General features: G+C 39.2%; 1 protein-coding gene across 4 annotated transcripts in view; it reads left to right on the top strand.

The window, feature by feature from the left end:
* Positions 1 to 1,119: 1,119 nt before the first annotated feature.
* Positions 1,120 to 13,994, top strand: part of STAU1 (staufen double-stranded RNA binding protein 1) — a 37,942-nt gene continuing 25,067 nt past the window's right edge. For 3 of the 4 annotated variants that reach the window (XM_067554273.1, XM_067554274.1, XM_067554270.1), the window contains exons 1-2: positions 1,120 to 1,264; positions 8,155 to 8,223. The gene's annotated coding sequence lies outside the window, so the exon portion shown is untranslated. The remainder of the gene's footprint in view (positions 1,265 to 8,154; positions 8,224 to 13,994) is intronic. The other variant, XM_067554271.1, reaches the window with a different exon arrangement.

Here is a 13,994-nt window from a genome sequence, read left to right as displayed (position 1 = left end):
TCCTTATTGCAGGCTTTAATTCTCTTGGAAAGTATACAGTAACAGCTTTTTAACTGGGAATTTTATTTAAAAGTTCCCTAGCATTTTATTTGAATAAGAATAGAGAGCTCAGCAGGCCAAACATGCACACTTAATGTTGGGTTTGGGGCCTTAAATCTGTGCCCTAACACCTCCATAAATGCAATGCAATACGACCTTCTAGCTATGGATTTTAAGCTGTTTTTAACTAATTATTTGTAGTACAGTAGTTTAAAGGGTCCAGGCGGCTCGTCTGGGATATATACAAACAAGACAAACCCAAAGCACTACTGCCTCCAGTGCGGATTTTACAATCTCATCTCCACTGTCAGGGCCCCGCTCCCCTAAGTGCGCTGTTTGCACTGCCTCGCCTACCCCAGAGTGAGTAATTCACGGGTATTGGAGTTACCCACAACTGGACCCTAGGGGCCCTGCTCTTGCACCACGTAAAGCCCGCATTCTTGGCGTCTCACACCCCTACAGCGTAGGCAGGGGTTCCCCGCCAGCTGCAAGGCTCACTGTAGCGGCGCCTATCCCCATCCCTGGCCATTAGCCCCCCTGAGTCAGAGGGCTGTAGGGGACGCCTCCCTCACGCCGAACAGAAACAGTCTGAGCCAATCTCAAGCGAGGCTTGAGGCCCTGTATGAAGAATAAGCTCCGGCCTATGGGCAGCCCAGGGCCCAAGGAACCCCAGCCTAGGGCCGCAGCTTGGGCTGTTTCGTTGGCGAAAGTGTGAGTAAGTTCGAGTCCCCCCTCCGCTAGCCCCAACACACGAGTCAGGGGGGCCGAGCAATAAGCATCCCGGGAGCTGTAGTCCCCTTGGAGATGACGTAGACGGGGTGGGCGATGCATGCCGGGAGCTGTAGTTCTCTTGGCGGTGAGGTGGGCGGAGTGAGCAGTGCATGCCGGGAGCTGTAGTCCTGGAGAAGGGCTGTGAATCGGGCCGGTCCGCTAGCGGATTGGCTACAGACAGTAAGATGGGCGGTGCTATAAGGCGCTGCGGCCACTCTGATTGGCTCCCCCTCTTCCCCGACGCGGTGCCGTCACTTCCTCCCCGACCGGACCTGCCCCCGGCGCTCATTCTCTTTAGTGTTTGCCCTGTGTCCGCCGCCTCCCTCCGCTACTGCGATTCGCCCCCCCCTTCCCGGACCCCCCCTTCCCCCTCGGGACCCGGCCAATGGACTGAGCCGCCCGCCTGCCCGCCCGCAGCACTAGCCGGCCCGGGAGCCGCAGCCCAGGCAGCCAGGTGAGAGGGGAGCGGCTCCGGATTCCCCATGGGGGGGCGGTGGCAGTGGCTTTGGGGCCTAGTGGGGGCAGCGGCGGTTCTGGTGCCTCGAGCTGTGGGGCGTGCGAGGGGGGCGGCAGCAGCGGGCCGGACTGGCGGGGATGGGAGAGGGTGCTCTGTGGGTAGCAGCGCCTCCAGACCCAGCAGCAGCAGGGTTCCCCTTCGCCTCCCGCTTCCCGGGAACGAGCCGCAGTCCCGTCCTCATGGGCAGCGGCAGGCGGGCCCTCGGGGGAGCCGGCCTGGCCTGGCGTAGGGGAAGGGGCCTGGCTCAGGGTACAGAGCGGGCCCGGCTTGAGGCTTGTGAGGCAGAGCAGGCCGCGCTGGGTAGGACTCGCCTCCCTGTTCGCGGGGGAGGCAGCTGCAGGGAGCATCCCGCCCCTCGTCCCACACCGACCCCCCAGGTGTATAGGGAGGTAGCAGCTGCAGCACCAGGTTTCATCCTTCCCGCTCACCACCCGAGCAGCAGGGTGGTTGGTAGCTGCGGCACCCGTCACCCCCATTTTCCCCTCCTGACACCCAATTTTTGGTAGATGTAACAGCAACAGGTTTCTTTGAAAGCTGTGTTTCCCTGCTGCCCTGTTGTTAGAGCCCTGATTGGCAACATCTTAACTTGATACACAAATGACAGCCTTATGTTTGTTTTTGCCTGGGTAAAGAGGAGGAAGAACGCAACGTGTGTTGGTGGGAAGGCTAGGAAGGCAGTGATACAAACACATAAAATTGCCAAAACAGCAATATAATCCTTCCTTCACCGCGTGGGGAGTAAGTTAATAAAATAGCTACACAAAGGTTTTCTGAATTTTATTTAAAATCCTTGTAATTCTCCTTTTAACATGCAACTACAGTACATTATGGCAATGTCCATACTAGGGGAAAACTATATTTTGACATGAGTTAATGAAGATGTTTCACTTATGCTACAATTTTAACAAGTTGAGTTTTTAATGTGTCTTAACTGGTCAAGGTAAACTCAAGGAATCTGTTTAGAATAAACCACAAGCATGTGGAAAGTGTCCAGACTAGCCTGTACAAAGGTGTTAACTAGGTAAAAAACTTTAGTGTAGACATATCCTGTATAGCTGATTTCTCCCCTCACCCCCACATTTTGCACCTCCCTGTCCAAAATCCTTATTGGGTTATAAAATTTCATTTTAACAAAATAAAACGAGAGAGAGAGAGTGAGTGTGTGTGTAAAGAAAGAAAATAAATCAATAAGACACACTAAAATCAATAGTTTCCAACAGCCAGACTTTTTTAAAGTCTTTCATATCTGTAAAATTTTTCCTATGTGGGAATCTGTCAAACCAATCTTCATAGAAGTTAAACTATCCATAGATTTAACTATATCTGTACAATTGTGCTGCTGAAACTACAGGAGCTAAGAGCTAAATTGAAAAAATGGGCTGCCTACATCTCAGATGTCCCTGAATAGTATAAATTCTATTCTACAGGTGTCCGTATTTTTAAAGCCCCATCTAATAGTCTTTATTGGTAAATCCAGAAATTGTGAAAGTGGTTCAACTATTTTAACACATTAATGATTCCAAAAAAGGGGAATTATTTCCCCTGTTGTAACAACATTTTCAACAGTTGTATTGACAACTTTTCTTAGACATGAAGATGTTGGTATCTACATTGCATGTCTGTGTTTTGTTTATTTTAGTGGACTGGACCACTAGAGAAGATCTGTGTGGTATTGCTGATAACTACCATTATTAACCTTGAGTGTGTATCTTCAAACCATGTAACGTTTTAGAAAAATAAATGAAAACATTTCATTTACAATATTTTTGTGATAATGGCAATTCTTATATGTAAGCCTTTAAATGCTTATCTTAATACATTCCAGCTAACATCAGTGAAACTACAGTAGTCGTGTCTTTGCCTTTTTCACTGCTCCTTGAAAAAGTTAGGAACAGGCAGGATGCTGAAACACCACAGAGGAGAATACAAAAATAGAAGCTGAGTGAAGGATAGAGTAACAGTGCACCTTGCCACTGTAGTGAGGAGGCTGGAGGAGATGTAAAGATCCTTCCCTACAGTCAGGAGGCTTAAGATGATGGAGTGGTGGAGTTTATGTATTGCCCTTACTAGCAGAGGCTGATAATAGAGACAATAATAGCATCATCTTGGTAGCCATCAAGTTAGAAATGGGCAATAATGACAAGTAGACATGGGATACATTTCCAAACATTGCACTGCTGCATCTTGGGCATGTCTAATATATTATACAGATATCTGACAGACCCAAGGATAGTTTCTACACACATTGACAAAACTTGTATAATTTTTCATGCCATTAAGGTATTAATTTAATAAGAGATGGAAGTCCTGAGTAGGGTTTCCTGGAGCAGCACTTTGTATGAATATCCACACCCTTCATCTTCTCAGTAGTTTTGTGGGACGTTGTTCTTCTCACTGGTTGGGATAGGGTGGTAGGTGTAATATTCTAGTTAGATGGGTGTTGGAAAATTTTTCAAGCCCTCAATTTTTGGGCTTCAGTTAATCAACACTACTATTTCTACTAAGGTTTAAGTGGAGTCTTTCTGCGAGTTTTAGTTTTTTATACGATGATACTAGAAAACTTATAATTCATAAAGAATGTGATATGTAAACCATTCCTTCAAAATTGCAGGTGTCACCAAAACCCTGCTCCACCACAGACTCTCTGAGACCTTGAGCAAATCACTTTGTCTCTCTGTGCCTCTGTTTCTCATCTGTAAAATGGGGATAATAGCACTCTGTACTTCACAGGGATGTTTGATATAAACATATTAAAGATTGTGAGGCAGTCAAATACTGTTGTAGTGGAAGCCATGTAAGTGCCTCAGATAGATAAGAGATTTATTTAACCCTAAATTCAATTAGTCTTTTGTGGTGATTGTCAAAAACACCACTATTCCTAATCAGAATTCCTGAAATTCTGCATGTTTCATTTTATAAAAACTTCTGTCTTTCCTTTTATACCCCTGGACTGGAATTTATTGCTGATTAGAAAAAATTATTCTGTCTACAGCATAATTGTCACTTTTTAGACTTTTCTTTAGTTTTAACTGATTACAGTGGCACATAAAATAGTCTGCTTTACTGTGCCTTATTAATCCGTTACTATTTTTACTCCCTTACTTAGTTTCTGAAAACCGATACAGTATTTAAAATTATATGAAAATTAGCTACCCCCTTCAAAGAAAGGACACAAACATTCAGAAATGGGTTTCTAGGAACATACTGGTTTCAGCTAGTCTGTAGTAGATTTATGTTCTTTATAATTACAAACTATTTAATAACAAGTATGATAATAGGGAGGATATTATTAAACACAAAGCAGAAGACATTTAATAGTGATGATGCCAGGTTGGTTTTGCGGTAGTAATATGAAAATAAGAATTAAAATGGATAAGAATACAGATGTAGAACCTCTTATTTGCTTAAAAGTCATTTTCATCCATTCTGATGGAAATATGTATCAATCAATTAGATGTTAAACTTCATAAACCTGCCCTAGTAATTATTCTTCTGCCTTGTCATTCTGAAGATTTGAACTACACAAGTGACAGATGTTCATAATATATTGACTTTTGTTATATTTATAGTGATTGAAGAATTCCTTTAGTTTTTAAACATCTGTGCAGAATGCAACTGTAACATCTCAATTTAATGTGATTGTATCTGTAAGGTATTGTATTATTTATAGCTAACATTTCTCTGATTATTTTTTTTTACAAGATACCTAAGCATAGAATAAATTGGATTTGTTCATCTAAAAAAGGTAGCTGGAAATGTTAGTATGTCTTACACAATTTTCATTTGTGTAGACTGAGAGTTCCTTGTCAGCTAGTATTTATTGCACCACCCTTTCCTCATCTTTTCTTTTTCCAGTCTTCTGTTGTATACTGCTTTGTAAAATAAATATAGAATATATTGTCCCTGTCTCACTTTATTTACAATTTTAGACAGTACATTATACTAAAAACCATACATGATGCATGGACTGAAGGTCAAACCTTCATGTAGTCAATTATTTTTTAAATAAAATTTTAAATGTAATACTTGATGTGTATCCTTGAACTGCCTCACACAGTGTTCTGGGATGGTTAGCATTTGAATTTGATGAGGAAAGTCACCTATATAACAGTGAAAGGGGGATTAAAAGGACAAGAAGTCCGAGCATTTAAATAAATATCCAGCTATTGAAAATGGTTACAATCATTTTGCAAACTGCATTCTCAGAGACTCTACTGCTGCAATGAAGGAATGCTTTTCTCTTTTGTGTAGTGTCCAGGTGAAAATCCTATGGAGAAAGAGGAACTTAAATCTCTCTTTAAATCTCTCTTTGACTCTAATAAGATAGTTATAAGACTTTTATGTTAGGGACTGAAACACATTGGGACTTATTTTCAGTCTTGGCTTATGCCAAAAAATCATTGCAGTACCAAGAGACCAGTAACTGTTAAGGCACAATATGTTGCAAACCACCCAGTCTTAGAAATAAATCACTTTATTTCATGGGAAAGCTGGGAATTTCACTTCCCCAGTGGTATAAAACATTTATTTAGAATAATCAGAAGCCATCAGAACTTACTTTTCTGCTTCATCTGAGATGTGATTTTAGTAACTGATCTCAAGAACCACTGTAGTTTGGAACCAATGCCTTATGCTACCTGAAAGGTGCCAGTTTTCAAATTACATAAAAATGGATCTTTAATTAATTAAATCAATTAATTCCAGTAGCTTGGGACATATTTTAATATGGGATGTGTAAGATGGTAGTCTGGGGCATAATTAGGACCTGCTACCTTAGAGCCAGCTAGGACTAGAAATTCTTCAGTGGGTCAGTACAAATGTTTTAAAGATCAATACACCTGTGCAAACACTGATCTTGGGATTCCTTGTTGGAGGAAACCTGATCTCTCTGACCATTTAGTCTCAATGTTTTATTTGTAAGCATTTTTTATAGCGCTAATACAATACAATATCTAAGCACCTTTTGAACATTGGCTTAATACATTGAACTCCCCTGTAGGGGTAGTAGTGGTAGGTGAGTTTTAGTCCAATTTTTCATATATGGAAGCTGAGGCAGAGAGGGGTTAAGTGACTTGCCAGACTTCACAGATGAAGTTTGTGGTGGAACCAGTAATAGAATCTAGATCCCCCTTGAGTGATAATCCTGTTGTTTAACCACAAGAATATCCATCTTCTCTTATAAAATAGTAGGAAATAACTGAGTAGGAAACAAACTCTCGTTTTCAAAACTGAACAGGCAAAACTGTGGATGTGCTATGTGTTATGTCTGTTAGAAAAAACAAATAAATGCATTGAGTAGGACTGTTGTAAATGGAAATTGCAAATGACTGACTTGATATTAGTACTGAAAGCATTTATTTCTTTTAAAAAAACCAAGCCTTGTGTTTAACTAGGTAAATTTTAATACATGAGACATGACCAAGTTTGAACATTGAAATCATTGCCTTAATGTTACTTATGTTTTAAACCTTTGACAAAACTTAATTTACGTGTGAGCACTGACTGTTTAGGGAGCTTTTGCTAATCAGTTTATCTGTTCTCTTTCTCCTTTTCCTGCTTCTACCACATGATATCAATACATAGCACAAGAAGTCATTTCAGCAGCCTGACCTGGGGCCTGATTGTGTAGTTAATAGTCAGCTAAAACTCACATGGAAGTATGTAAGGGCTGCAGAGTTTCATCCATAGTTAAGCTTCTGCTATTCAACCAGACTTATAAAAATCCTGCAACACAGTGCCAGAGCCAACACTTTAACTGACAATACTGTGTGCATGACTGTTACTGTAACTTTTAAAGATGGTTGCAAAAGTCAGTATTTGAATAAGACTATCTGGTATCTGTTTCTCTGGTTAGTGCATTGCAATGCACTGGATCTGATTCTGTGTAGGAGGCATAACTTCTGTTCCCTTATCTGATCTTAGTCCTCCAGTGTTAGATCACATGGCAGTGCGATCAAGCCTTGCTATGGAAGGGGTACATCATATTCTTAAGCATTATAGCAAGGCGAAGAGCAGGATTGATGGACTCCATGATTCCAGCCATCTCTCCAAATCTAAAGCTTGGTCTACACTTAAAAGTAGGCTGACATAACTACATCAGTCAGGGATATAGTGCAGGGACAAACCCCACGTGCCTGACCAACATATGTATTCTGACCTAACCCCCAGCTTAGACTCGGCTAAGTCAATGAAAGAATGCTTCCATCAGGGTAGCTGCTGTAGCTCAGGGAGGTGGTGTTCCTCGTACACCGACTAGTGTAGGCTGCATTTACACTATGGGGTTGTGCTGGTTTAGTTATGGCAAGATTGTCTCCGTATGGCAGACATACCCTAAGGAAGTTTACTTGGGGTTCGGGAAGGGGAGCAGAAAGAGAAGGGTTGTCAAATCAAGCTGCAGTTCTGCATGGTAAAAATGAAGTTAATTTGCAAATAATCTGTCAATGAGAAAATCATGCTTGTGTGTGCTTGTCTAAGTCTGAGATTTTCAGTGGGGCCTAAGGGAGTTAGGCACCCAAGTCCCTTAGGCTCCTCTGAAATTCACAGACTAAATGCTGGTCTTACAATGCATATATTGAATGCATCTTATAAAACAAGTGACAGAAAGAAAGTTAAAATATATGTGGAGTTTGCATTCTTATGAAAACCAGTTTCAAAATTTCCAAGCAGTCGTCATGCTCAGCTATACTTGGGACAATTTTACCCTCATATTCAGAAGTTCCTTCATTGCTTTTGATGATGATTTTTAGCAATGAGAAATCATAGAAGACCCTAAAATATTTCAATAGCTTCACAAAACAAATTGCTAACACTGCATTTTTTCTTCCTAGGCTTTCTCCAACATAAATACCCTCCTTGGAATTAAAACCAAAACTTCACTGTCCCTGGATCACCTAAAGGTACAGGAAACATTAAACTTATGATTCAATACATTTTCAAGGAAGTTACTAACTGGCTGGCAATATTCTTCTACATAGGGGAGAAAAGCTTTTTTTTCTCCTTCTGCACACTCTAGCTTATCTGAAATACCTCTAACAATTTTGCCACTAAAGAAATCCAGAAAGATCAGTTACCTGAAAAAATGACTTTCTTGCATAGCTTTTTCTTACGGAAATCTGACAATTTTTGGCTGAGTGAAATGAGGCCATAAACTCAACTTGATGGTATTTCTCTGGATGTAACATAACTTCCAAAATTTCAGGGAGTATTGTAGGCATCAGAACAATGAACTGGTCAATGAAAATCACTAACTCCTTCCATTATAACAACATTCCCCATCTAAATGCTGTCCATCATTCCAATGGAGTTTAAAATGTTGATATCCTGAATGTCTTATCTGCGAGGCAGAAAGAAGAAAACTAATGTAATAAACTACAAATGATACATTCTTAGCTATTTACATATATCCCTGAACTAAAGGGGGGATGGAAGGGTGGCAGTGTGCTTTAGAGGCAGGGAAGGGGCCATGGAGGATGCAAAAAACCCCTGGTGTGTGCAGTGAGTTTGGCCTACAGAAGCTAGGAAGTGTGACTCTCTGATTTAAAGGTGTCTTAATGCGAGAAGGGTTGGATTGGGAGAAAAACGACATGTGTTCACTTCCATACTCTGTGAGTTGTTACTTTAGGCTTCAGTTTTGCTGTCTGTATCTCACAAGGGTCACTTAAAGTTTGTAAAATATTTGACTTCAAACAAGAGGTCCTATAAGAGTGGTTTTTTAAATTAATTTTTGAATGCAGCTAGGAAGCAGTTACCTATTTTTCACCTGATATTTTCTTAATTTTCTACTTCACTTAAAACAAACTACTTGTAAAATTCGTTCTCCACCTCAGTCTCAAGTTTTCTGTTGTACGTGGCAATCTAAAATATTCTAAATGTCTATTACAGGACACATACCACCTTAATTTGTAAAAGTTGTTGCCTGCCTTTTTAATATATGGTAAAACATGGCCTATAATTAAACTTTTGCTTTGAGTGAGGTGTGAATCACCATAGATTAATGAGCACTCTTACAGAAGTTTGGTAACCTGAGTAGCTTAAATTTCACCAGTAAAAGGATACTTTGTTTTGTGCACGATTTGGAGTTCTGTCAAAATATTTCTCAAGTTTGGTTTTGCAAAGTTTATATATTCTATATAGAAGTCATCTGTGGGTCATTCCTATATTTCTCATAGTTTGCAGTACTATGAAATATATGGAGATTTCTTTTAAAAAAAAATCTATAGAATTAGTTAAATATCTGCTTAACAGGAAAGATGAATTCTTGAATACAAGATTCTTAGGCTCTCCCTGCTCTGAGAATAAATGTTAATGCTGAAATATTTCCAGATTGGTAGTGACTGTGCATCTGGAAAATTATCATGCAATTGGAGTAAAGATATAAATGGGCTTTGCTTGAAGGAGCAAACTAGGTAACGACTGTTTCAAACAATTTATATCTTTGTACAAACAAACATTGTGTACATGGATAGAAGTACAGATAAGAAAATGTTAATTAGAAAAATTTCACTTGTAACAGTTCAGTTTTCACTTGGTTTTTAAAAAGAGTGGTAAATTCATCTTGAGGTATGGAAAAAAACTGCAGATTCATGTATTCAAGCAGTTGACTGGTATAGGGGTAAATGTTGAGTGATGGCTGCTGCCACAAGCTGACAATTATACTTCAAGTAAAGTTTTAGCTCATTATGGATTCTTTCAAATCTCCAATTCTGGCAGACGTTTCTGTCACCTACAAACAGTGATGAAAGGGAGCACTCATGATTCTGTTTAGTGCTTTTTTCTTGATGTCTAAATTGCCAACTGTATGCCAAGGTCTCTATAATAAGGTTCAGCTACTATACAGCATTTTTCATCTATAGTTTCAAAGCACTTTACAAAGGAAGGGTGGGTAGTATTGTCCCCATTTTGCAGATGTGGAAATTGAGGCATAGAATAGTGCAGTGTGGTTCCATTTAATTTAAATCCTTTTATTTGGTTTCTCCTGAGGTTGGAAATCTCATCTCAGATTCACAGAGGGTAAAAAAAGGCAGAGAGCTCTTTCAAGTTGTTTACTTGAAAGCTGGGAGTGGGGGTGGAGGTAGGGCTGTGAGGAGTGGAGGTAAACTATCTAAGATTGTTCCAAGCAAAGAGGTAAATTTGCAGCAGCTGTTTCCTAAACTCTGCTTATTGAACATGAGTGAACAAAGTTTTGACTAAAACCTGAGCAGTTGGTTCATAGGCTGAAAAAAAAGAAGCAGGTTCTGACCTATAAACATGTCTGCAGTGATTTTGTTGCCTGGTTCTGGAATGTGAACAGCTGAAGTCTATTCACATTTGGATTAGTTTCTAAAACCTTATTGCTTCAAGCACTAGGTCATGTTTCCATAGAATTTTAGAATAATAGCTGAATTGTCTATCTTGAGCACTGCTCTATTTAGAGGTGTTTGGAGGGAAGCTTTTTCAGGCTTAATATTGTTGTCTGACTCCTGATGGAGACTGATCCATGTAGACCTTAGTTTTAACTATGATTGCATGTGAAGCTCCATCCCTTAGTCCTCCACAGTAAATATAGAAAGTAACTAGTATTCTAGTCAGATACTTGCTTCCCTGCAAAAACTGCTAAGGCAGTTTTGGAAGATCTAGGTAGTAAGTACCTTGACTCTGTCTACACTTGCTGCCAAATTCAATGGCAGTCGACGGAAGATTCAAGCTACGTAGAGTAGCTTGCGTATCTCCTGTCGACTTCCTAACTTCTGCTTACTGCAGTGTCTTCAGTTTGCTGTGCCGATGGGAAATGCCCTCTCATCAATGCATTGTTACTCCACCTGGCAGTGGTGGATTAATAGCATCGATTTCCGGGTCAGTTGAACGGATCTCCACTTCTGCTCAATCGATCTGGATAAATCGTTGTGACAGTGGCAAATTCGCTGCTGTCAGTCTAGACATAGCCCTTGTGGGTGAAAGGAGCAGAAGAAGGAAGGAAGGAATGTATGGAAACTTTAGAACCACAGCGTTCTAAGATAAATCACAAAACTTGGAGAGAACTCAAACATAACAAGTCAAATGAAAACTTTGGCTAATCCTGTAAAGTACGTATTGACATTCTTGAGGCAGTGTTGCTGCTTATGGATGTTCTTGACTATCAAGAGTGTGTTGGTCTGGGGATGTACTGATCCCAATAGATTGTGATGTGCACACAGAATTAAATTAGCACTCTGCAGTGTTTTTATCTTGTTTGCATCTATGTGGATTAGCACTTTCAGCATGGCAGTGATTAAAAATATTTTGAACTAAGCAGTATTTAGGAAGTTGCAGGCTTGTGCTGCTGTTATATCTGGAGTCTTATACCAGCTAACCTATGAAATTATCCAAGAGTGACCACCAAGAAAAAGAAATCTGGGTGGTGCTGAATGGCTTTGAATTCATGGCAGGAATTTGGTACACATTTCAGCAGCTTCTAATAAGAATCCTAATATCTCCTATTTCTGCAAAAATTTAACTGAGTCATTGGGTTGCTTTGACTGTGTAAATGAGATCAATGCAAGTATTCACATGAGACTTAATTTCATTATTTTTCCTAATCTTATGTTTGTATAAGTAAAAATAAAAAGTGTCACCAAATTTTAGATTTGATTGTTATCCACAAACATCTAACAGGCCACATTTGTTACAAAGAGGAATGTGCAGAGAATGTGTTAGTGACCTATATTTATTTTTAATAGTTTGACTTTTCTTTTTAGAACTATCTCCTTTGCTACAAGGACTGATAATCTATCCAGAAAAGTTGCAATAAGTGTTTTTGTGCTGATACATTCTTTAGGCTGAAAGGTGCAGTCTAATGTGAATTTCTGCTGCTTTTGTACTTGAAATTCTCAAAATATTGCTTCATTTGCTTAAAAATTCCATTTTAGTAGATATAATATTCTTTGGGGATACAGCATGTAGTGTATTCTTGCTGTAGTTAATCACATGGTGTTTTTAAACCAGCTATTTTGGAGACATACAAAACATCTGAGTAGGTTAGTTTTTACACTCGTGAAAGTTTAGCTAGCCAATCTCTGAAATCTTAAAAATTATGCTCATTGGTAGATTTTAGTACTGACTTGAAAACTGTTGAAACATTTAACAGGAAGCATGAAACATTAGAAATCAGCTTATAAAATCAAACTCTAGTCATCATCTAGTGTGCAAAATAGACTAAAGAGCAAGCAATAAAGGAAATTATGGAAGAAAGTCTGCCCTTGACAAAAGCATGGAGAGTGCTTTGGTAAATTCCTAATTAGATTAAATATTGTACTTCATTAGTATTTGTGCTAACAATGTTTGTTACTGTGACAATGAAAACTGAAAAGCCTTTGGAACACCAGCATTTGGTTGCTTTTTTGAGCATCTACTGTATTTGCAGTACAATACCAAGCAGAAAAATCATTGAAGAAGAAAAATCAGTGATTAGTTACACTTCAGATAGTGAAGTACCTGCTAAAGGACTGTGCTTTACCCTTGAATACCTTTTGGAAACTGCAGCTAGAGATGAATTTGGTGCCTCACTTATTTAGCAGTGTTTCCCATAGGAATTACATTATTTCTGTTCCCTGCACTGCTGTAAGCCTGATTCAAAGTGCAATTTAAGGTGTTTGTTTTTGCAGTTTAGCTACCTGAGATTCTCTCTTCCTATATGGTACCATGACAGTGGAGATCAATGAAAAATAGTGCACTAGTTTAAATATATAGGAGCTGTGGGCAGTTTTCAGTGAAGGAACCTCAACTTTACAACTTCGTTTTCTACTTTAGGTTTTTCAGAAAAGGGGTGTAAATTATATAGTTTTAAGGGGCATAGTATTACTTCAGACAGACCAAAGGAAGAGGAGTCAATAATTTCCTCTATTTGTAAGATGTTACTCTTCAGTTGAGCATGGGACCTCATTTCTCTCAACCAGTTATTTTTTCATTTACATTCAAGACTTTCAGAAATTATACTCTTTGTAATTACACGTGGTTATAATGTCATTACTGTGGAGCCACTTTCTAAATTTGCTACATCTTATCTTCACTCAACTTCCAGGTCCTTCTTTATAAACACTGACTACAGGTTATTCACTACAGTTACGGTGTACCAGCTCTGAAACATCTATAAGTCTGATAGGCAAATACAGAGCTTGCTCTCCGATACTTAAGACCATGTTCTGCATATATGCAATACTAGTTTGCCTGAACTAATTTTCTCTCTTCTGTGAGCTAGAGCATTTAAAATGAATCACTCATGGCATTTTATAGTTTATACTGGCAGCTTTTAAAGTGTGAGGTTGAATTAGCATGAAAATATCTTTTTTTAAACTTCAGAACATAGAGATTCAGAATTTAAACCGTTTGAATTTGTATAAAATGCCATAAAGTCACTATTATGCTTGCTAGTATTTTTATCTTTAAAATAATGAAGATGGGAACCTTCTAATACTTCATTCACTATGTATATATCTGCAAGTATTTACAAAAAAAAAAAGTAACTGTACTACTACAAAACAAGGTGAAAATATGCAAACAATTTGTATCAGAGACAAGCAATCTTGTATGAAATCCCCAAAGAGACACAGGGAGTACATAAATCATAAAAAAGAAAGGTCCCAGAAACTCCACACAAGCTTTTAACAATAGTACTATGATAAACTCTTCAAAGTTCCATTCCTAGCAAATATGA

The sequence above is a fragment of the Emydura macquarii genome, unplaced genomic scaffold (assembly GCF_026122565.2).
Source record: "Emydura macquarii macquarii isolate MOO-44397 ecotype Brisbane River unplaced genomic scaffold, CSIRO-AGI_Emac_v2 contig_1483, whole genome shotgun sequence".
Classification (NCBI taxonomy): domain Eukaryota; kingdom Metazoa; phylum Chordata; order Testudines; family Chelidae; genus Emydura; species Emydura macquarii.
Note: the sequence above shows the minus strand (reverse complement) of the source record. Positions and strands in the feature narration are given on the sequence as shown.